Here is a 24,938-nt window from a genome sequence, read left to right as displayed (position 1 = left end):
AAGGGAAAATTGACTTAAAATTGAAAGTGTGGAGATGTAGTTTATACAGGCGTAATCAATTAAAAATAGATAGTCAATGATCATTTTATGTCGTTATGTCAACAATTTATGAATTCGGAGCGGGAGAAAATCTGGTTGTTATTGTTTTCTTTAATTACTAAAGAATTTTAACTGTTAGATTTGTTCGTTAAGTGATTAAGAATTCACAGTAACTATGTTAACAGTCATTTTTTTTGTCATAATAATGTCAACGATCATTTCATTTTTATAATGTCAACAATTATTTGTGTTGTTATGTCAGCGATCATTTTATATCGTTATAATGTCAGTGATCACATTATGTCATTATAATATCAACGATTATTCGTATCGTTATATTAACGATCCTTTATGAAGTTATTTCAATGATTTGAGAATCTGAAATGGAAGAAATTTTGTTCTCTTTAACTGCTAATTACTTTTAACTGTTAGATTTGTTCGTTAAATGACTAAGAACTTAACGGTTACTCCATCTTAAAAATCGTTACTTTTATATTCTATAAAATGATCTTTGTTCTCGCACCCATTAATCAATACACCACCAATGTAATTTAAAAGTTAGGTTGTTCGAATACATCAAAAATATGGTCGGCTATGAGTCGCATTCTTAAAAAATTAAATATTAATAAAGAACTCAATATGGATACGATAACATCCTAGGAAGGTTCGAACAAAATAGATTTCTTTTTATGTTTGTTTTCTTTTTCTTTTTCTGGTTCTTTTTAACTACAAGGTTAGTTCACAAAGAGCAAGCCCATTCCTAAGTTTCTAAATTGTGAATCCTTGATCACTCAACTTGTCCCATTATATGAGATCCTATAACATTTGTTAATTGTAGACTAGTACTTAAAGGAACTGCAATTTCTAGGGCCACTATGTCCAACTTTAGTTAGGTACTTGTCATCTTTCACTAACACAGATATCAATGAACTTTCGAGATTCAGGTATAGATGAAAAGGAATCGCACTACTTTTTACTTCTAAGATCACCAAGGCCAGCTGACACGGTGTGAATTAGTTCATTGGATGTTTGTCATCTTTCACATAAGTATCCACGAACAGATAAAAAAAATACTTTTTATTTTTTTTTAAAAAAAAATCTCTGAGACCACCACCATGATTCAATTGGGACTCAATTCAACTTTTTCATTACTAATCAAATCCGATTATTGATGGTATATATATATATATATATATATATATACTATATTAAAAGCATGAACTCCAAAACTAAAAAGTTAAATTACCTAAATACCCTTCTTTTAAACCTAAATACTAATTTGTTTATTTTAAAAAACTAACGCCTACTAATATCCCAAAGCCAGCCTTCCTACTTCTTCCTCAACAGACACAACCATTCAAATACAATGCTATTTTCTTAACCACTTTAGCCAAATATGATTCTCTCCATTGAGAGTCCCCCATAAAGTATTCACAAGATATTCTCAACCAGAGCCATTGACGAATACCAAAACAAAAACAAAAAAAAATCGTTGAACTCTTGAAAACTCTTCTATCATGTTTGTGGGAAATTGGTATGACAACATAAATATTTTGGTCGGTATGTATGTCTATTGATTTATTATTTTTGTCCTTCCTTTTTTCCCTTTTAGTTGGTATACAAATTGATTGTTAATGACTTGCAGAGGGAAGAAAGTTAAGCTGTAGAATTAATTGCACGAGAATTGTTGCGATTTAGGTTGCGGGTTCTATCTTTTCTTTTTCTCGTGTTTGTCGTTTAATTTATTATTTAACTATCTTTATTCCCTTTTCTGATTATCTACATATGATACTTTTCAGAACCAAATCTAAAAAATCATAGTGTGTGTAACATTAAATCAATTTAAACATGAATTGAGAAGAATATAGGTGAAGAGATGTGAAGACCGAAGTACCTGAACATGCATAGAACTCAGTTTAGGTAAATTTAAAGTAGGAGCTTGTTTACGGGTAAATTATATCGTGGTCATCCAACTTTAATTTGGAGTTTATAACGAAAAATTACTTTTCATTTTTTCTACATAAAGTCATCCAACTTTAAAGTTTATCACACAAATATCACATAAACGTCATCAAACTTTACAATTTACCACACAAAAGTTATTTTATTTTTATTTTTCATCAACTATATAGTAAACTGTAAAGTCATTCAACTTTGGAGTAAAAGTCATTCAACTTTAATTTGGCCAAGTTAATTGTAAAGTAAATTTCTTTGAATTTTTATAATTTATATCGAAAATATGATATCACACTCCAAATAAGTTAATTACATTTGAGATAATTTTAGAAACCTCCCTCAATGTTTTACTTCATAACACTAATCTTTGTTGTAGTATAATATTACATTTACTTTCCATATTTTGATTCTTTTTGTAATAATTTTAATAGAGACATTAAAATTTATGTTTACTTTTCTTACTGGAGTGACATGTCATAATTCCGTTTCAAAATATAAATTTAGGTGAAATTTACTTTTTAGTTAACTTAGATGCCAAAGTTAGATAATTTTTATAAAAAAATAAAAGAATTTTGTGTGATAAATTTTAAAGTTGGATGACTTTTATGTGATAAAAATTAAAGAAAAAGTAATTTTTGTGTGATAAACATTAAAGTTGTATGACTTTTATGTGATAAAAGTAGCAAAGTAAGTTTGCATTATAAATTTTAAAGGTGGTTGACTTTTATGTGACAAATATAGAAACGTGATTTTTGTGTAATAACTTCCAAGCTGGATAACGAGCGATGAAATTTACCTACTTGTTTAGTATTGTACAACTAAGGTGAAGGAAGAAATTGTATTTATCAGTTTTTAGTACTTAACTTACATCCCAATATCAGTCACTTTAATTTGAATTCTTTACTGATTGCTCTTATTACATAGTTAATTGGACGGATTGGATGCCTGAACCAACTAACTAAAGTGTGGTCTTTGTTTCATCTTTGTTGCACTAATTATACTCCACGTTAATATCTGCCTATAACTACCATTATGTTTCTACTCTTTTAATTTTTTAAATCTTTACTAATACATATCATTCATTTTTTGAGAAGAATACCCCCACAATGTACAAGTTTGACATGAAATGCTTTACACTATATTTTTAAACAAATTTGTTCCTTTATTCAACATTCACTCAGGAGATGACTTGGATAATTGTTGATGTTATTTTCTATTATATGCTATCCTGGACCAACAACAAGGACAAAAATCAGTACAGCAAAGGTGCAGATCTGGAAGCAAGCAAGCACAGAAGTTGATACATTTGGAAGATTTTTCTAATTTTAGCTAGCTCAAATTTTGAACATTATGTATTTACTTTTCTGTTGGATTCTGTTGGATTCTTTCCATTTTTTATTATTAATAAAAAGGATCAATAGGCAATGCATGTCGGTATATTTACCAAAAAAAATAAAAAAATCTACATTCTGTATATGGTGATTGGTGAGGCTTTACTGTATACTGAAGTTACTGGTTAATTTAAGTTAAACGATATTTGCAAAGATTTGTGTTTGATTGGAGTGAGCTAGCTTTCAAATTTGGTTGTTTGATTAGACGAACTTTAATATGAAAATATTATTCCTTTCCACACAAATTAATATTGTAATCAGTATAAATTTATCTTATACTCTTCTAACAGATTATTTGGATAACCGGATTATACAATTGGTTATGCTTCTGCTTTTTACTAATTAGAATTATTGCAATATACTAACTAAAATAATAATAACTACGGCTAACACAAGTTGTTAATCTTTTTTGAAATTATTTTAACTTATTGTCTATTTCAAACAAGAATGTTAATCATAATATAGAAAGTAGTAACTATTATTATTATTATTATTATTATTATTATTATTATTATTATTATTATTATTATGCTTAATCAGTCTAACCATCTCAGGTAAAATCAAAATGGGAACTGAAGTAAAATGAAAATATTGTGTCCTTATTTAAAAAGCTAAAAAAAAAAAATCATCTCACTAGGTGAAAGAATATTAGTAATTCAAAGAGGTTGAGTGACCATACAAAAATTAAAGACATAAAGGTGTTTTTAAGCCTAGAATATTAGTTGAAGAGGTAAAAAATTACGTATACCTGGTTAAACTTTGAGTGTTATTCTTGTAGGTTCAGACGATATGCAATCATCTTGACCTTGACAAACAATTAAGTCACCATATGATGATCAACAATGATCGTTCCCAGAACCTTGTACGTTATTCTTTTCGGTATAATAATTCACTTAAAGCTTTGATTTAATATTATAAATATTATTGTAAATAACTGTGAATTACATCGTTTACATGACATGGTATACACGTGCAACGCACGTATCGAGAAACTAGTATGATCAATACCACCATCATTTATGACCTCAAGGTCACCTTGCACTCATCCGAATTATTTCACTAAATATTTATATTTTTCAACAATATGGGTGTCGACGAACTTTCAAGATTCACGTACAAATAAAAAGAAATCGCATAGCTTCTTATCTAAAGAAAAAATGAAGATATCTGAGACAACTACCATGATTCAATTGGAACCCAAACACCAACTTGCACAACCTCAATTATTTCACTTGATACTTACCATCCTTCATTAATATAGGTATCAACGAACTTTTAAAATTCACGTACACATAACTTTTTGCTTAAAATAATAATAAAATTCCAGGACCACCACCATGATTCCTTTTTTTTTTTTTTTTTTTTAATTAAGCAACTACTAAATGGCTTAGTGGCTTTTATTTATTACTTTCTAAACAAGTTCATTACAGCATAGATACAAGAAATTCCAAACGACAAAAAAATAAAATTCAAGAGAACACTCTAGATCTGTGCAATCTCCATCTACTTCGTCTTCTCCAAATGCAAGCACCACCATGGTTCATACTAGACCAATTCAACATTTTTTCAAACACCCTCCTATAATCATGCATTAATGATAACTGGAATGTTATTCAAGCAATCCAGTTAAAGTTAAAACAGTATTTCTCATCCTGCATAGATCTCTCCCTTTTAAAGTTCTTCCAACACCTTCACACATTGAAAAAGCAAAAATTTGTCTTCTCCTAAGACTTTTAGCAAGCCATTCATGTGGAGGCATCACATTCTCTTCAATTTCTTCTTCATCATCACTTCCAAAATTACCAATTTCTTTCTTAAAATTTGTCCCATATATCTTTGACCAATCAGGTATTTTTACTGGGGCAGAGTGATGAACAATCTTTAAATCTTGTACTGGATTCTTGTTTTTTGATTTTGGGATAATCTTGGCTGCTGAAGGAATTAGCCTTCTTGTATCTTTAGTACTTGTGATGATGAACTTGAAACTGAGTTGATTGTTTTCATTAACAATATTAGTATTACTATTGTCATTATTACAACCCCAAAAGTCTTCTTCTTGAAATTCTTCATTGTTGATGGGTGTCACTAATTAGCTGTCTTTTTGGCTATCCAAATTGTATGTTACTTCTTTTGATGAAGACATCTTCTGAAAAAACAAAAATTCCAATCAAGTCAATCAAATAAAAATGAAATCCCTTTTTCCCCCTTTCAAAACTTTGGCATTGATTAAAAGGAGTTGATAATCAACACGTATCGAAAAACAGTATTAGGTGTTGAAACTGATTTTATAAATAAGTAAGTAGTTACGTGTATAAATATTGAAACTGATAAGCAGCGGTCTCAAAAACAATCCAAGACAGGAAGAAGAATGTTTTTGGACAAAGGTTCAGAATTCAGATAATTAATCATATACTAAAATAGATGGTGCATAAGCAAGATTACTTACTAGAATGTACTTTTTTCTTCAATTGAAACTTGCAACAACGAGCTTATTACTTAGAGATTCAAAATCTGCATATGAATGATAATTATACTCATAGAAAGTAGAAACATGAAAATGTTAAGGAGAAGCAGATTATTTTATACTCACTTACACTCGATAACTACAAATTTTATACTCACATTTTTTGTGCAATTGGTCACAAGTATGTTGCATTAAGTGAGTGAGTTTTACTTAAGAGAGACAAATTTAGTTGGTTTCAAGGGGTGAGGAAGCTTCCAAAGCTACTTAGTAACATGTGATTTTTCCTCATTCTTTGATTCTTTTTTGTTTTTATCATTTCTTAGGAACTATCGACGAGCTCAAGTTCAAAACATTGGCTGATAAAAAATCGCCAAAGTAGAGAATTTTTGTAAAAGGGTAATGGTAAAGCATGCTGATTAATGCTACATTTTGTTTATATATTAATTTGATGTAAATATCATGTACATATATATTTTTTCTTTATTTAAAATGATGATCAATATTACAGACAATTATAACTGTGTAAGTTTTTTTTTGTTGGAAAAATTGATTAAAATTCAAACTTTGGAGATGTAGTTAGTGTGAGCGTAATTAATTAAAAATACATAGTCAACGATTATTTTATGTCGTTATGTCAACAATTAGAGAATTCGGAGCGGAAGAACATATGGTTGTTAATGTTTCCTTTAATTACTTACGACTTTTAATGGTTAGATTTTTTCGTTAAGTGATTAGGAACTCACATTAATTATGTCAGGGGTCATTTTTGTCGTTATAGTGTCAACGATCATTTTGTGTCGTTATAGTGTCAACGATCACTTTATGTCGTTATTATGTCAACGACTATTTGTGTAACGATAATTTTATGTGGTTATCATGTCAGTGATTACTTTATGTCATCATTATGTTGAATGGTATTTGTGTCGTTATGTTAATGATACTTTATGTCATTCAGTCAATGATTTGAGGATCTGAAATTGAAGAAAATCTAATTATTGTTGTTTTCTTTAATTCCTACTAACTTTTAAGTGTTATATTTGTTAGTTAAATGACTAAGAACTCAACGGTTACTCCATCTTAAAAATCATTACTTCCATGTTCTATAAAATTATCTTTGTTCCCCCACCCATTAATCAATACGCCACCAATGTAATTTAAAAGTTAGGTTGGTCGAATACTATAGAAATATGGTTGGCTATGAGTCGCATTCTTCAAAAATTAAATATTAATAAAGAACTCAATATGGATACGATAACATCCTTGGAGGTTCGAACAAAATAGATTTTTTTTTATGTATGTTTACTTTTTCTTTTTCTTTTTCTTTTTAACTACAAGATTAGTTCAAGAGCAAGTCAATTCCTAATTTTCTAAACCGTGAATCCTTGATCACTTAACTAGTCCCATTATATGAGACCTATAACAAACACTTGTTAATTGTAGACCTAGTACTTACAAAATAGAAAAAGCAATTAGAAAATTAGAAATGTACATAAAGGAACTGCGATTTCTAAGGTCACTCTGTCCAACTTTAGTTAGGTACTTGTCATCTTTCACTAGCACATATATCAATGAACTTTCGAGATTTAGGTATAGATAAAAAGGAATCGCACTACTTTTTACTTCTAAGAACACCAAGGCCAGCTGACACGGTTTGAATTGGTTCATTGGATATTTTTCATCTTTCACATAAGTATCCACGAACAGATGGAAAAAACACTTTTCACTTTTATAAAAAAAATCTCTGAGACCACCACCAAGATTCAATTGGGACCCAATTCAATTTAATCATTACTAATCAAATCCTATTGTTGATGCTATATGATCAATACCACCATCATCAATGACCATTAAGGTCACCTTGCACTCATCTGAATTATTTCACTAAATATTTATATTTTTCACCAAAATAGGTGTCGAAATTACCAAGTAAACCCGAAAAAAGATTTGGACGTCACAAAAGTAGAACCATGGGAGCACGTATGAGCCTTGCACAAATATTTATTATAAACATTCTTGAAGTGAGAAATTAAATTGAAGAAATGCAGCTTGCAAGTTTGTATAAAACTTGAATGAATGAATTGTTAGAACTGAACTGAAAGACTTACCAAAAAGTGTTTTTGATCATTCATATGAGGAAAAGAGAAGGAGTTTTTATATTAGTAGATAACTACTAATTTAAACTCATATGCTTTGTGCAATTAGTCACATGTACGTTGTGTTAAGTGAGTTTTACTTAAAAAGACAAAATTAGTTGGTTTCAGGGGTGGGAAAGCTTCCAAAATCTACTCAGAAACACATGTTTTTTCCTCATTTGCTGATTCTTTTTTGTTTTTTTCCATTACCTAGGAACTATCGACGAGTTCAAGTTCAAAACATCAGCTAACTAGAAAATTGCCAAAGCAGAGCAATTTTTAAAAGGGTAATGGTAAATCATGCTAACTATTGCTACAGATTTTTTATATATTAATTTGATGTAAATATCAGGTACATAGGTTTTTTCTTTATTTCAAACAATGATCACTATTACGAACAATTATAACGGTGTAAGTTTTTTTTTTTATTATTTGGGAAAATTGATGAAAATTCAAACTTTGGAGATGTAGTTAGTACGGGCGTAATCAATTAAAAATAGATAGTCAATTACGTCGTTATGTCAACAATTTGAGAATTCGGATCGGAAGAAAATCTGGTGGTAATTATTTCCTTTAATTACAAATGACTTTTAATTGTTAGATTTGTTCATTAAATGATTAAGAACACACAGTAATTATGTCAACAATCATTTTTTTGTCATTATAGTGTCAACAACCATTTTATGTCGTTATAGTGTCAACAATCATTTTATGGTGTTCTTATGTCAACGATTATTTGTGTTTATGGCAATGACCATTTTATGTCGTTATAATGTAGTGATCGCTTTATGTCGTTATTATATCGAATGGTATTCATGTCTTTATGTTAACGATCCTTTATGTTGTTATGTCAATGATTTGAATGGAAGAAAGTCTAATCATTCTCATGCTCGTATTTAAGACATCTGAGTAGAGGCAGAAGGATCTCATTCATCACATTACATATTTCCGTATTTTTTCTTCTTTTTTCATTAATGAAAAAAACATGCAACAGTGATTTAGCCTTTATTATTAATTGTATTTTGATGGATAATTACCCTCTATTTTCAATTTTCCTTAAGTAATAAAGAAGCCTTACAATCAAGTCCATGTTTAAGAGAAAAAATGTTACTGACCAACAAGAATTGTGATGGAATGGATAGAATTATTCTCGCTTAATCAGAAGTCTCAAGTTCAAGCCTTAAGTATGAAAAAAATCCCATTAAGAAGTGTTACCCCTTTAAATGGGCTGTACGCGGTGCGAAATGAGATTAGTCAGGGCTCCTATGAGGGTATCGAACACCAAATGCAAATAAAATTAATGTTATTTTTTAATGTACGACTTGGGACCAAGAACGGCAGAAACTTGAGATCATAGGGCGTAATACTTTAATTTTGTGGGTCTTTATTTCAATTAATATATCATTATATTTTTCTTGAGAAGTGAAAAGAAAATGAAAAGGGAAAAACTCAAAATTGCAACTAAATAGCACGTGTTCTCACAAAAAGAGATTTGATTTTGTAATCTACTTCAAATTTATGAAGAATAGGAAATCAGCAAAATTAGTATAGTTAAAAAACATATCTTTGTAGGAAAAATGATATGTTCTTATTTACAATTTGAATAGAACAAATATTCTTGTAAAGATTTCTTTTATTAGCTGTACAGAACTACTATATTGTTTTTTATTAATTTTATAAGAACATTAATTAATTAAAATAATATTTAAAAACTACAAAAGTCAAATCTCACATGTTTATAGTATCATTTTCTTCAATTTTAATTTGAAATGGGCATATAAAATTATTTCCTCTCTCATGCGTAGGGATGCTCGGTTTAGTTAAAAGTCGATTTAAATCGAAATCGAACCAAACCGATTAAAAAAATCGATATTATTTGCATTGATATTACATATTTAAAAAACTAATTATATTTGGTTTGATTTTCTTTTATTAAAAACAAACCGAAGAAAAAATGGAACCAAACTGTCACGACCCAACTAGGGGCCGTGACGAGTACCCGATACTTGTACCGAGCACCCCTTATCTATCGTTTTACCTTTACTTCTCAGCGGGCCGTAGGAACTGTGCCATATATTTTTTTTTTCGTTACTGAACGTTAACATTAGTAGCATCATCGTAAACATAGACTAGTAAACTTTGCTATCACGTTATACGACGACGTGAACATTCCAAAATACAACACATCTAACTGTACATATCTGTCTACGAGCCTCTAAACATAGTACACATATACATAGGAAGGGCCGAGTATTGCCGTGGCCGAATATATACACAAAATAGTACCAAGGAACTGAGGCTCCGGGACAACTGGAGTGCAGCCAATACTGCTGATAGAACTCCTAGGAGTCAAGCCTGTCTACCTGCTGACCTGCGCGGCATGAAACGCAGCGTCCACAAGAAAGGACGTCAGTACGAATAGTGTACCGAGTATGTAAGTCATGGAAGATAATACAAACAGAAACATAGAGTATGATTAACAATATCATGGGGTCATAGGACATATAATGAGACAAGAAAGTAACCTGTACATCGGAATACCCTTTCAGGCCGGATACCATGCATGCTTGTCTTTCCCTTTTTAAAAACATTTCTTTTTCATAGTCATAGAAAATAGAACTTATATCATGTCATGTCTCATCATAGCGTATCGTATCGTATAATATCATGTCATATCATATCGTGTCACATCATATCATGTCATATCATATCATGTCACATCATATCATGTCATATCATATCATATCATAGCATAGCACCGAACAATGTCGGCTCGCCCACATAGCGCCGAAATACGTCGGCTCGCCCATATATCCCGCGTCCGGGATGATAACGCCAGCTGACCAGGTGGCAATGAAACATGTTTCCCTTCCCATTCCCCCATGTATCCCTTCCCCCCATCACATGTTCATATACATATCTTATATACATATGTCATATAAGCATGCAAGAGAGCCCAAAGAAAAATCATGTAGCCATCGGAGTGACGTAAGGTCGGTGACCTCCGATTACATTATGGAACAATCGTGATCGCTTTGTCTCACCTTGAAGGAACAAGTATTTTAAGGCGAGGCTACCAACGGAGAATAGCATTAGAAGTAAACATAGAATGAAATCATGGACATCATAGACGTCAATTCATAGGCTTTGAAATCCTTAGAAAATAGTGTCATAGCTAGGAAATAGAAATAAGGGTCAAGAACTAGTTTATCACCTTCATATTCACATTGAATCCTTAGCTTAGAAATCTTAGTCACGGAATCATTCTGGTCATACTTATCATAGGCATATTCTCTTTTCTAACATCGTCGTTATCATTATCGTCATAGAAGTATTCTCGTTAGAATAGTTATAGTACTTGTCATTTGGTAACGGAATAAGGATCAAAGATTTCCTTTGGATTCAACTTCAAAGTAAGTCAAACGGAACAATAAGGAAAATCCGGGAACAATGGGCCCACCTCGGGTCAAATGTGGCGGCGTACACAATTTACATACGTTACATTTTATGACGTCACTTGTGAGAGTTTTAAGGTAGTCGGGTCTCATTTGTACAAGTTCTAGATAGCTAGGCAATTCTTCCCACTATTCATGAAAGGTCTAATTCAATTCTATTGAATGAAAAAGGGAAAACTTTAGGCGCGGATTCCGGAGAATAGAGTTGTCCCCGAGGCTCGTATCCAACCTAGTATGTCTAAGACATGCCAAAGAAGGAAGAGTAGATCCTTACATACCTTTTCCGCTTCATACACGTCTCCAAAATCAAGTTTCAAGTTCGCCAAAATCTACAATTTGGTCACAATTACCAAATGTTAATTGTAAGGCTTTAAGATTTCAATCTTAACCAATACTTGTCTTACAAAAATTTGGGCAGCATCTCCCCTATACATACAACATCCCCGAGATTTAACTCGGCTCAAATATCAACAACCATACCAACAACAATACCAATAATCACCACAAAACACAATATAGCATAACTAGTCTCCTTTCCAACATAGTGTAATAGCTTTCATTCCAACTTCACATTTTTAATTCAATACCAACATTCTCATATTCATTTACTAATCAAGATCACTCCAATACACTTCGGAACATTTCATATCATTTTACAAAATATTCACAAAATATACAAAATATATAAATTTTCCACCAAACCATAATCCATCCAAAACTTCTAATCTTCAACATACATATTCATAACATATTTCCACCTTCCAATTTCATCAACCATAATCATAATTCACATCTTAACAACTTCATTTCCATAATATCACAAAATCATTCTAAAGTGACATAATCTTCTACATTCCATATTTCCAACTTCCACCAAATTCATTCAACTTTCATTTTCAATATAAATTTCACCATAACCACAACTAGAATACAACATAAAATTCAACTCATCTTATTTATACAACATTACATACACATGCACACATGCAAACCCACTTTGTAAACTTCCATATTTCCATAATTTCTACTCATTTCTACATACTACAACATAAACCAACCTTCATAACATAATAAAAAGGGATTAATTCTTACCTTTTTATACAATCTTCTTCACTTGACCAAGTTGTCAACTTGAAGAAACAAGTGCTCTTTCTTCCAAAATAATTACACCAAGTTGTAAAGGACCCTTGAATTAGTAGAAATACCACAAGAAAATAATTTTTGGGATAAGATTTCAAAGGGTCAATTTTTTTTCTCCATGGCCGTATGGCCTTTAGTTCTTTTGCTCTTGTTTCTTTTGTTCTCTCTTTCTCAATTTATCTTGAAACTTCTATATGTTTCAAGACAATTAAATGGTCCCTTTTTTTTTAATTATCACATGGATAATTCACTTGGGCTTGGGTCCTTTTTATGGACCATGGCCGGATGTCCCCTATTGGGCCTGATTTTTCTCTTCATTTTTTTGGGCCAACCCGGTTGGTCCCGAGTTGGGCCTAGCCCACTGACCTTTCGACCTTAAAACGTCCATATCTCCTTGTACCGATGTCACCTGGGAACCCACGACCTATGGTTGGAAAGCTAATTCAATTATCTACAACTTCTATTTCTTGGTATTTGTCCAAATTCCAAACTTATAATACAGTTTTTGCCCCTAGAAGTCAAATCACCCGAAAACGTTTTCTTAAAAATATTCGTTTGGAGGACTTGCACTTTGATTTGGCCCAAGGGTCCTTCTTGAGTTGTGTTTAACTTCACATATGTGATTCATATGACTTGTCACATGTTCCAAAAAAAATCTTAACGTGTGGGCCCCACCTCAGCTTACAAATAATCCGACGTTTAAAATTACGGGATATAACACAAACCAACAAGTTATACACAATTTTTACAATTGTATGTATATAATATATCCTGATCTTCTCTCCTAACGAATTTTCCCTTTGCTACTCCCTTTCGCTACCTAGAGCCAGTTTTTTTCTTATTATAGATAACGTACGCACAGGTGATCTATCTAATTAATGGACTAGCTTCACTGAGAATCAATTTTTACAAATAATTTTAAGTACTTTGTATACTTTTTCATCAAAATTTTACCTATCCCCAATAGACTAATGAACTTTACTCCTTAAGCTCGTTTCTTAACTAAAGCCATGAATCCAAACTCATTTATTCAAAGAAACAACTATGAGATTTACCTAAAAAATTGTATTTCGTATAAACTTTATTCACTTGATTAAAGCTTATAGATCGTAAGACATTTTCTCCATAGCCAAGAAAATTATAGCTACCACTATAAAAGGGTAATGAAGGATTATAAGTTGGTAAAGGACGGAAAATTCTTGCATAATTAGTATTTCAGGTAGATTGTGTTTCAGTGTGTAAAGAATTAAGATAATAGATTACTCTTTTCATATATTAAGGACTATTGACTAACTTCTTTACATGTAAAAACATACGGCCATAACCAAATCTTATATGATAAGAAGAAAGGTCAACTTTTGCTACCTTTAATGGAAACTCTTGTACCAATAATCGAACTTTGTCTCTTGTTGCAAGAACGAAAACTATGTTATAAGGAAAGCAAGAAAAATGTGTACTTCATTGTTGCAGGTGCACGCGGTGATGATGGGAGGAAAATGATAGTTTTTGCTTCTCTCACATGAGTGGCTGGTTAAACTTGACAGATTTTTTGACTTGCACCGTTACTTATAAGGTTTAGGACTAGAATGATCACATTTTTCATATATTATGGAATATTTCGGTTACATGGTATATATTGATCACTTTTTCATGCATTAAGGACTGCTCCGGTTACGTGGTATATATGAAGGACTATAATGATCACTATTTATTACATTAAGGACTATTTCAGTTACGTGGTATATATGAGGACTAAAACGATACTCAAATCTAGATTCTTGTAATTATGATTCAAGTGAAGATGATCATTTTTTCCATGTATTAAGGACCATGTCAGTTACGTGATTATATGAAGGACTGAAATAGTCCAACCCCATACATTAAGGACCATTTTGATTGTTTTCTCGTTTTTGAAATGTCGTTCATTATCCTCTCTAGTTATGAAGAGCAAAACAGGATTAGAATCAGAATGATAAGATTTACTTTAATAAAAGATAAACCCAAGTATGTTGCTAGACCCTTCAAAAATGTTATCGCAACATTTACGTATCCTCAAAAAATGCATAGCTTTTTGGAAGACCCGATACTCACCCAGCGATATTTTTGAAGATTTCGAGCCAAAAAAAAAAAACCAAAACGTCGCAAACACAAACAGATAGACCAAAAATAATACAAGATATGGCTGAATACCTATACACTTCAGTTGTATATGCAGTGTATATATTTGTATAGATATGTATATTATATGTATAGATGTGTATATCATATGCATAGGTATGTATAGTATATGTATATTTGATATAAACTATACACTACTTATTCACTGTGTTCATATTTTCTAAACTAGATAGTCGAATGATATTTGACTCTAATTTTCCCAAAAAAAATGCTAAAAGGATTATTAGATCAAGACGAATAGTTACTGTTGACACCCAATTTTGTCCCGCCTCTCCTCCGAAATACCTATTTACGCTTCTAATATTTTTGGAAAAATTAAAAAAAATATATATATTGTATTTTACTATAATTACTAGCCTCTTATCAATACCGGCGTTCATTTTTCTATTACAGTCACTAGCCATCATTATTATTATTATTATTATTATTATTATTATTACTATTCACAATTTTTATCATTTCGGCATTTTACCAGCTTACGCACACGCATCGCATTTATCTTTGCATAATTAAATAATATTGTTTATTTACTGTGGATTTTCGAAATATTATTGCACGGCTATTACAACGCCATTTTTTTATCTGAGCATTAAGGATTGCATATTTCATATTGAGCAATATTTTAACACACGTTGTTTAAACATGTCTTTTATTTAAATTTAGAAGTCAAACTATTTCGTGCATTCGGTCCGTATTTATCGGACTCCAAATCAAAGTCCAATTGACTCCTAAATATTTTTGGGCCGGCCCATATTTTTTATCTCAATTTTTAGACCAGTCCATGTTTTTAATTCCCTAGCCCACTCTTTTAATTTTACCCAGTCCATAAATGGACCGGTCCAGCCCATTTCCGTTCAGAAATAAGGGAAACCTTTTAGGTTCCCTTCATTTTTCGCCTCTTCTCCTTCGTTCTTTCTCCGCCTCTCTTCTCCTTCCCACGTTACCCGCACCCTCCACTACACCTCTGCTCCCCACTCGTCTGACACACTCCACTCGACCTTGTCCCCCACCACGTTCTCCTCTGACACCACGTTCTCTCCACCACCATTTCACCCATACCTCTGTCCCTCCCATTCGCCCTGTCCCCCACGCGTTTTTTTTAAAACACCACACAAAGCAAAACCCTATAAGAGATGGCGGTTTGAATGGTCAGAGGGGGGGGGGGTCTTTTTTTGGGGAAGGGGAGGTCTTTTTTTTTTCAAGGAGAAAGCCCTTAAGGACGAGTTCTTGAAACCCCTCAAATCTCCATAAAAAAAAGATCAGTTTTTTTTGGCAAAATCATAATCTTGTTTTCATCGAGCCGAAATACTAGGTCCGATTTATGTTCGTTTGCTTCGTTTGTTTGCTTTTAATTCGAGCATCGCGAATTGGGATTTAACGAGTGTTCGAGGTGAATCGAAGACCCCGTACCCATTTCGCTGCACCCGAAGAAGGTCCGTAATTCCTTTTAGTAATTTTCTCTAATTCTCTGTTCGTATGAGCAGTTTTCTGTGTTGGCATGTATTTGTGTTTTCTTTGGTTTAGCATTAGTTAGCGAGTATGTGTTATCATGTGTTTAGTTTGGTATTAGTTAGATTAGTCTAATCATAGTTAACAAATATTATCATATGATTATGTTTGCTTAGCCTTATGTAATTGCGAGTATGCGTCTTAGGTATGCTTTAGATTTGTCTGATTATAATGAATATGTGTTAGCATACGTTTGCTCAGCTTAATATTGGTAGGAGTACCATGACGACTTTTGTGATGTGTTAACATAGTTGATTATGCATTTTGTGACCTAAAACAGTAGTAAAATGTGTGCTAATTGTAATGACCCTCTGATTTATGTGATCTTTTGGTCATGGTCTTCTAATCAACCAGCAGCTTTATCATATGATCGATTAGGTGAAATGATCTATTCTAAACGATTACTATCTATGTATTGTATTTAAATCCCTATAGGACATCCTGCTTAGATTAACCAAGTCGCAATATGAGATTAGGCTAAATGAAAGGGGACTATCTTGGACTTGCTCATAGTTAAGTGAAACCTGTAAAGACTGTGGCTAACAATATCTATTAGCACATTTTGCATTGGCTATGATAGTTTAAAAAAAAAATGACAAATACCCTACACATATTGCATGATTGTTTGTTTTATTCAACAAATGATGATGAACTTGACTTAGCTTCAGCTGTTGGGTCCATGGACTGTTTTTTGTGGTAAGAGTCGATGGAGTTTGTTCTTATGATATGTTTTGTTGCAATTTTGCCTGGTTGGTTAAATGGAGATTCAGTTTTGAAGAAGTCAAAACTCAAGTGTGTACTGTCAATGTCTCATGAGAAGTTAACTAGCATGACATGGTAGATGTTAAAATGAATCAGTGCTATGCATCCTAACTGTGAAAAGGGGTCAGGGAGTTTGTCATTTTTCTTTGTGAAGAGATAAAGAGTGATGTTCTAGAGTTAAGGTCTTAAGAAAGGCTTTGAGTACCCATTCAACCTAGTAACAATTGCCTTGGACAACTGGGGTTCCTCCATACTAAATCACAAGATCATGAGACCTTCCATAATCCCAACAGTTAAAGAGCAAAAGGAGATTTGAAATACATTTACAGTTATCCCTGTTATGATCTTAAATGGGAACAGTGACAAATCAGTAACTTGTGATCTTAACTCCAACTCAACTTGTGTCTTTCCAATCCATTACATGTTTTGCAGTCTAGATAGATTTTAAAAAATGATTTAGCCTTAAACCATGACTAATCCGGCTCTAGTCACTAATATTTATCTGATGTTATTTATAAGTTCTCTGGGAATTAACCTTGAAAGTTTGAAGTGATAACACTAAGTTATGTGAAGTCAGACAACTGTCGGGATTGAGCCTCCATTCGGAGTTTCCATGTTGTTACCCTGCATTGTATAAAACTGTTCGTTTCAATTCTGATCATGCTAGTATCACCATCTTGGGATCAGTAGGCATTCATTTTGCTTCATCTACAGATAGTCTTGCTGGTGCTGCCTCTGCAAACTTGCCTATGTTTTCCTATACTGCCTATTCTGAGTCTTTGTGTGTCAAATACTTGCCACGTTTAAGTCAGGCATTTGTAGCCCCCGTATGAACATCCAGTCATATATGATTAAAGTTTCTTGAAACATACAACCTGCTGGTTCCATCACATGCGAATACATTTTTATCTCATCTTTGTTTTTGGGTAACTATCTGTCAAAGGGATTTAGAATCCTGCCCTGCTCGTTGTTGTTGTATGTTCATGTGTGGTATTAAATAATTCACGAACCATTCATAATTTGCAAATCCCTGTTATTGCTACTGCTGTGCAGTCTGTACCTTAGCCTATTTTGTAGTTAGTTTTAGATGAAGCTCACTGCCATTGCCACGCAGATTCTATGCCTTAACATACATATTTTGTAATTATTTTTCCGGCTCCTTGCCATTGCTGCGCAGTTTATAGGCTCATAACATACGACATGTTATAATCGTAGAACATGTAGTTTGTCCTGTCCTGAAAATTGAAATTGCCATTTATTTTTAGGTCTACTGGTTCGGGTTTGCTTCCTTACTTCTTTAAGTTTTCTCTTTCTTGCATACTATAAATTATATCATTGTTCTAATTCTTTTCTTTTCTCTTTTCTTCTGCATGACATCTGGGGTTGCGAGGAGTCTCAAACGAGACTCGATTCCGCCGCGAGATCAAACGATCTCATTGCTCCATTCCGTGTTCCCGGTCCACAGAATTCGGCTATAAATGATCGAGAAAGGCTGTTGCGTTTTAGCAAATCTTATGTGTTTATTTAATTATGTTGGTAGACTATTATTTAGCTACTTTAGATTAATTAATTTAGTAGGTGTTAACTTGGGACGTTAGTTCACGCGATAATGGAAATCTTTCTATTTTTAGTTCAGTTCACAAAATGATTTAGTATACCTATAAAAAATGAAAAAAAACGGATGGTAGCTTGAGATAATAAAATGTATTTTCTTTTTCTCACGAAGTGTTCTTACTATATTTTTAAATGGACATTATTCTATACAACCATAGAAGCCTTTTAATGCATATTTTGAAAGAAAAATTAATGCTCAACGTTTTCGAAGTCTTCATTTTTCGCAAAGCGCCTAAATTAATTAAGGAAGGTTTGTTCATAAAGTTATTTTGCATTAGCCGTTTATCTATTTCATATAGCTGTTCAACATATTTTTTAGTTTGTTAAAATTAATACCCCATCTTCGGAGTTATTTCAAATACTTATAAAACATTGAATAAAGCCGCATTTTCTTTCATTCATATGCAAACTTTATTATATATTTTTCTATAAGTTTTATTTTAAATAGCACATTTTATTCAAGCCTTAGCAATATTTATAAATATTATTTTAAATAGTATTATTATATTTTCCTTTGACAACGTTTATATGTCATTTTCTTAAAGTTTAAGCATCTTATTTAATCCTAATTAATTAACATAAGTTTGGCTGGACAACCGTAGTTAACGGATTCTAAAGGATGCCTAACCCCTTCCCTTTAGGATAATATAGAACCCTTACCTAGAATCACACTGGTTAAGCAGACTACTAACGGAGGTTTAGTTTTAACTTTACCTTAGTTAATATCTAGGTGTCCTAATTCACCGTTAAAATTAATTAGGTGGCGACTCCTTAAAACAAATAATATAGGAATCTCCAATATGTTATACTCCGCTCTAGCCCGGTTAAAATGTGGTATAACAGTTACAGAAAGGGTTATTAGCCCAAATATCCTTATTTCGTCAAGACGAACAGTTACAGAAAGGGTTATTGGCACAAATATCCTTATTTCGTGGTGGTCTTTAATTTTTGTCCCTCAACACTTTTGACACGAGATGAACTAAATTTCGGCCGACGTAGTTAGCGTTAGGGGTGGGCGTTCGGTTTTTCGGTTCAGTTTTATCAAACTTCGGTTTCGCTATTTCGGGTTCGGTTTTTTGAAGGTGAACACCAAACACCTAACCAAACTAGTTCGGTTCGGTTCTTTCGGTTTCGGTTTTTTAAAGTTCGGTTCGGTTCGGTTTCGGTTTTTTCAATTCGATTTTTTTAATATAATATTAGAAGCGATTCCATTGACACTAATTCATATTCTCAAAAGCAATAAAACATAAAACTGATAAATTGAAATCAAAATCAAACAAACTGGATACACAAGAACAGAAAACTATAATCAAGACATATGATTACTAGGTGTTATATACATACCGTAAGAATAATTAAGAAAACACATAAAGGACATACATTAATCCTAAAGAGACATCATAGTTACCTTTCTTTGTTAAGGATATTCGATTTTTTCAATTGAAGTGAAAAATTAGGGATACAAATGCTAAAGAGGACTTATTACAACTGGGTTTTTTTTTATTTAAACTTAATGGGTCTAGACTATTTTAATTTTTTTGGGTAATGTATTAAATTTCGGTGCGCGTTCGGTTTTTCGGTTCGGTTTGACTATTTCGGTTTCGATTTTTTGACGATGGACACCAAACACCGAACCAAATTAGTTCGGTTTGTTGAAGTTTCGGTTTGGTTTGATTTTTCGGTTTTCGGTATTTATGCCCAGCCCTAGTTAGCGTTTAGCTTCGGCATATGTTCATAACATCCCACAAGTTATGCCAGACAATGCAAAACTTTCAACATTCAACGTAATCTAGAAAAAGGCATATGTTCCTGCTGCCGAAATTTCAGTTTCTGAAGATAAAAATATTACAAAATTTATACCGAATGTAGCATATCTGAATATTTTCATTAAGTAAGCAGGAGGTAGGAGAGGTAGAGGTAGGCGAAAAAGAATTGGGGGGAGGTGATTAGACATGACATGATAGAGCTCCAATTGACTAAGGACATGACGTTGGATAGGAGGGTGTGTGGAGGTCGAGGATTAGGGTAGGTAGTTAGTAGGTAATAGAGGCGTTATCATATGATTTAGGGTGGTCACGTAGTTTCTTTTTCGATAATGTGTATTGATATATGTTACTGCATTTATTTTGTTCATTTTGCTGTCCCCTTTTTCTTTCCTACGTTTCTGCATCGATTACATTTCTTTTGAGCCGAGAGTCTATCGGAAACAGGCTCTTTATCCCATAAAGGTAGAGATATAGTCTCGTACATCTTACCCTCCCCAGACCCCACTTGTGTGATTATACTGGGGATGTTGTTGTTGTAAGCAGCATGACAAAATTTGAAGACCACATATATAAGGGAAATCTATGCAAAAAGTTTATATATATATATATATATATATATGTGGAAGTGTAGAGCACTTAGCAAATACATGTCCAAAAAGAATAAATAATAAGACAAGAAATTCTCAGCTAATTGAGGATTTTCAAGAAACATTAATAAATGTAGACATGTACTTTTATTTTTTGTCTTTAGAAATGCCAGATAAGTTAGACAATGTTAAAGAATTACAAAAAAATTTAGGAATAGTCAATTATGCTAGAAATTTTATAAAAGATTTAGGAAAAATAGCAGGACCATTGTATTCAAAGACTGGATCTAATGGTCAAAAGCACTTTAATACTGAAGACATTAAATTAGTACAAAAAATAAAAGAAAAAATAAAAAACATTCTCAATTTAAATATGCCTCTAGAAACAGACTATCTAATTATAGAGACAGATGGTAGTTTTGAAGGATGGGGAGCAGTACTAAAAGCAAAACCTAATAAATATGGTAATAAAAATGAAGAAAAGATATGTGCTTATCAAAGTGGTAAGTATAAAGAAAAAGGAAATATGAGTAGTATAGATGCGGAAATTTTAGCTGTAATATATGAATTAAATAGTTTTAGACTATATATCCTAAATAAACCAGAAATACTAGTTAGAACAGACTGCGAAGCTATAGTTAAATTCTATCAAAAGATAAATGATAAAAATAGCAGTAGAAGACGATGGCTAAATTTTTTAGATACCATTTCAATTTATAATTTAAAATTTCAACATATAAAAGGAAAAGATAATAATTTAGCAGACCAATTAAGTAGACTAAAGATTACTGCTAACTAATTTTTTATTTGGACAGCATGAGACCTTCTAGTTCTCAGACAGCAGACAAGGGGAAAGGCATAGCCTCAACCCAAGACACATACAGACAGATAGTATTGGGTAACCTCCATTTTAGACCTACATCTTTATTAGAGAGAAATATTATGGAAAGCATACAATTCGGAGCCAATAACTTAGTAGCTTTCCAACCATCTAATTGAACTTTTAAAGTATTACCAGAATACGTAATAGACAGACAACAAAAGTGTTTAGTGGATAATTTAAGGATTTCGCATAATAGAAAAGACCCTAAACATTTTGTAGCTACTATAAATTCTCTTTGTCAGTATTTTACAGACAGAAATTTAGACAAAAAAATAAAATTTTATGTTGTAGTTCACCGTAAAACTAATGGTATATTTCAAACTTGGATAGAAGTTTTAGACTCTATAAAAGACATAAGAAAACCTCTTTTTAAAGGATTTAATGATTTCACTGAAGCATTAGACTATGCTAGAGGAGTATTGGGTCCAAACTACTATATTTCTCCAGTCCTCAGACAAAATCCCTCAGTACAATGAACAAAAAGACACAGACAAGATAATTTTTTGTGATCACTGCTCTACTATGACTGACATGGTCAAAAGATTAAACCAGCAAAAAGAGACATTGGTTCAAGAAAAAATGAAACTCTTGAATCAAGTGAAAACATTAGAACAAAGACTACAAGCGGTTAAGTTCGAATTGATGTAATCTTAGAGTTCTAAATCTCAGACAAAAATGGATGAGACGGGTGTGCATTCCCCAATGAATGCAATTAGACCCACTGTATCGGGTAAGGATACAGCTAGTCCGGTTCAAACGGTAGCCGGTAAAGACTTTGCAAATCTGTTGATGGCTGTCACTTTGCCAAAAAGTGAAGATGAGGGATGTTCATCTCTCCAAACCAGACGGAGACTACCAAAGATACTTACGCAAGGAGCGACTTCTACAAAGAAAAGTACACTTGCAAAAAAGAAGAAAAATGAAAAAATAGAAAATATAGTAAAAGAGACACTAGAAAAAAAAATTCCAGACAAAAGAACAAGATAAACATATAGTCAAAGATCCTAGTCCGGAATTATCTCCAAGTCAAGGGATGTCACCAATCCATAATTCAGATTTTGAAGGAACTTTTGTAAAAGCGTAGTTTACACTACACAAAGTTATGATAAAGACAATTACAAAAAGAAAAAGCATAAAAAATACAGAACACATTATAATAGAAATTATCCTCAATATAATAGAAAGAAATATTATCTTAGAAAATCAGCTGCTAGAAAACCTTATTTAGACAGAAATACGCATGTAAGAAAATATCGAACAGAAAGGAATTATAAAAATAAATTAGAATGCTTCACTTATGGAAGTGTAGAGCACTTAGCAAATACATGTCCAAAAAGAAGCTCTGATACCAGATAGAACTAAAAATAACCCAAATAGTCTCTAAAATAACGCAACAGGTAGAAGTTTTAATTAGTGATATTAAAGAATTAAAAAAGACAGTAGAAGAACTAAAAGAAATCACTCTTTCATGAGTAGACCAACCTTAGCTCAAGAAGGGACAAACAAAGACAGACATTTCAGGAAAGATGAAAGAAAAAAGCATTGAAAAAGACATTTGAAGAAAGACTTTAGTGGCTTCATTCAGTGAAAAGAGAAAAGAAGACAATGACATTTGAAGACATTTTGGCATCATTTCTCAGAAAGATAAAAGAAGATGAGACGATGACATTAAAGAAAGAAGACTTTTTGTAGACTTCTGATGGAAAGTTGAGAAGGACAATTCAGAAAAAGAAGACCAGACTTTATTAAAGTAGCTTTAATAAAGTAGTAGCTTCATAAAATAATGGGACAGCTCAGCAAACAGACAAAATTATAAAGTATCTTTTGAAAAGTTTCACGTGACGATGGGGCTCCAAGAGTACCCGGCTGAACTCAAAAGATTCTTCACAAATTTGAAGTCCGCAGTTGAAGTCCGCCAGACTCCTATAAATAGCAGGGTTCGTGAAAGAGCAGATCATCTAGAAAAAAGTCATCAAGAACGAGAAAAGTTTCTAACACTTCTCTCACAACAAACCACTCCATATTTCTCTTCCCTTTCACAAATGCCCCAACTCCTTTTCCCAGTAAAATCCTTTGTAATATAACTTCCCTGTAAAATAGGAGGTAATAAAGGTAAAATATTAAATATAGCAGCACATGACCCGCAAAGATGGAATTCAGTAATAGATCTTTGGAAAGGAATAGTAGTAGCAGACTATATAAAAACATATAGTGATACAGACGCAGAAACAATGTATAAATATTTAGAAACTTTTTTAGAAGAATCAGCCAAAGCTTTATGGGAAGTTTATAAGGAAAATTTTCCAATGGAATTTCAACACTTAGTATCCATGGGAGAAAATCCATATAATTTTACTAATAAAATACATACTTTGATTACAGGGGAAGATCCAAATAGTGAATTATTAGTACTACAAAGAAATGCAGTAATAAAATTAGAACAACTAAGCATAAGTAGTTGGTTTCATATTAAGAAATTTTTAAACTATTATTTTTACTACTGTACTATTAGTGGAAATGCATTTGATTAAGAATTAGGTAAAAAGTTATTTAATAAACTATCAGAAGCCTTAGGAAAAGAAATAGAAAATAGATGGAATAAGAGAGACGGAGTAGTGCAGAATCCTAATTTAAAATGGTCTATAGGATATAGAATACAACATATAATGGATATATCACAAAAAAAAATATACCCATATACAGATACAAAAACAGAAAATGTTTAGGGTCTTTTCTATTATGCAAAATCCATAAAGAATTACAAATTTTTTTAGGAATAGTCAATTATGCTAGAAATTTTATAAAATGCCAGATTTTCTAATCCTATATATATATATATATATATATATATATATATATATGAATATGTTTTGTAAACTAAAAAGTATCCTCAAATTTTGCATTATATATAGGTTATTCTCTCCCTTACAGAAAATTCATAAAATTGGGCTTTTTTTTCTTTCTTTTTGATTAGTCAATGTTTTGGGCCTTTCCTTCCCTGGTAAACCCAATTAATAAGAAGTTTTGTTCCCTCAATCCTCCCAATTGACAATTCTACAAAA

General features: G+C 32.1%; 2 long non-coding RNA genes across 2 annotated transcripts; one reads left to right on the top strand and one right to left on the bottom strand.

Moving 5' to 3' along the window:
- Nucleotides 1-1,221: 1,221 nt before the first annotated feature.
- LOC132630135 (uncharacterized) lies at nt 1,222-3,422 on the top strand. Its single transcript, XR_009578571.1, has 2 exons — nt 1,222-1,599; nt 3,177-3,422. It is a non-coding gene; the product is annotated as an uncharacterized LOC132630135 (long non-coding RNA).
- Nucleotides 3,423-10,107: 6,685 nt separating this feature from the next.
- Nucleotides 10,108-12,742, bottom strand: LOC132629487 (uncharacterized). Its single transcript, XR_009578445.1, has 3 exons — nt 12,530-12,742; nt 11,716-11,766; nt 10,108-10,353 (listed from the first exon to the last, which is right to left on the bottom strand). It is a non-coding gene; the product is annotated as an uncharacterized LOC132629487 (long non-coding RNA).
- Between the last annotated feature and the right edge of the window lie 12,196 nt (nt 12,743-24,938).

The sequence above is a fragment of the Lycium barbarum genome, chromosome 1, assembly GCF_019175385.1.
Source record: "Lycium barbarum isolate Lr01 chromosome 1, ASM1917538v2, whole genome shotgun sequence".
Taxonomy (NCBI): domain Eukaryota; kingdom Viridiplantae; phylum Streptophyta; class Magnoliopsida; order Solanales; family Solanaceae; genus Lycium; species Lycium barbarum.
Note: the sequence above shows the minus strand (reverse complement) of the source record. Positions and strands in the feature narration are given on the sequence as shown.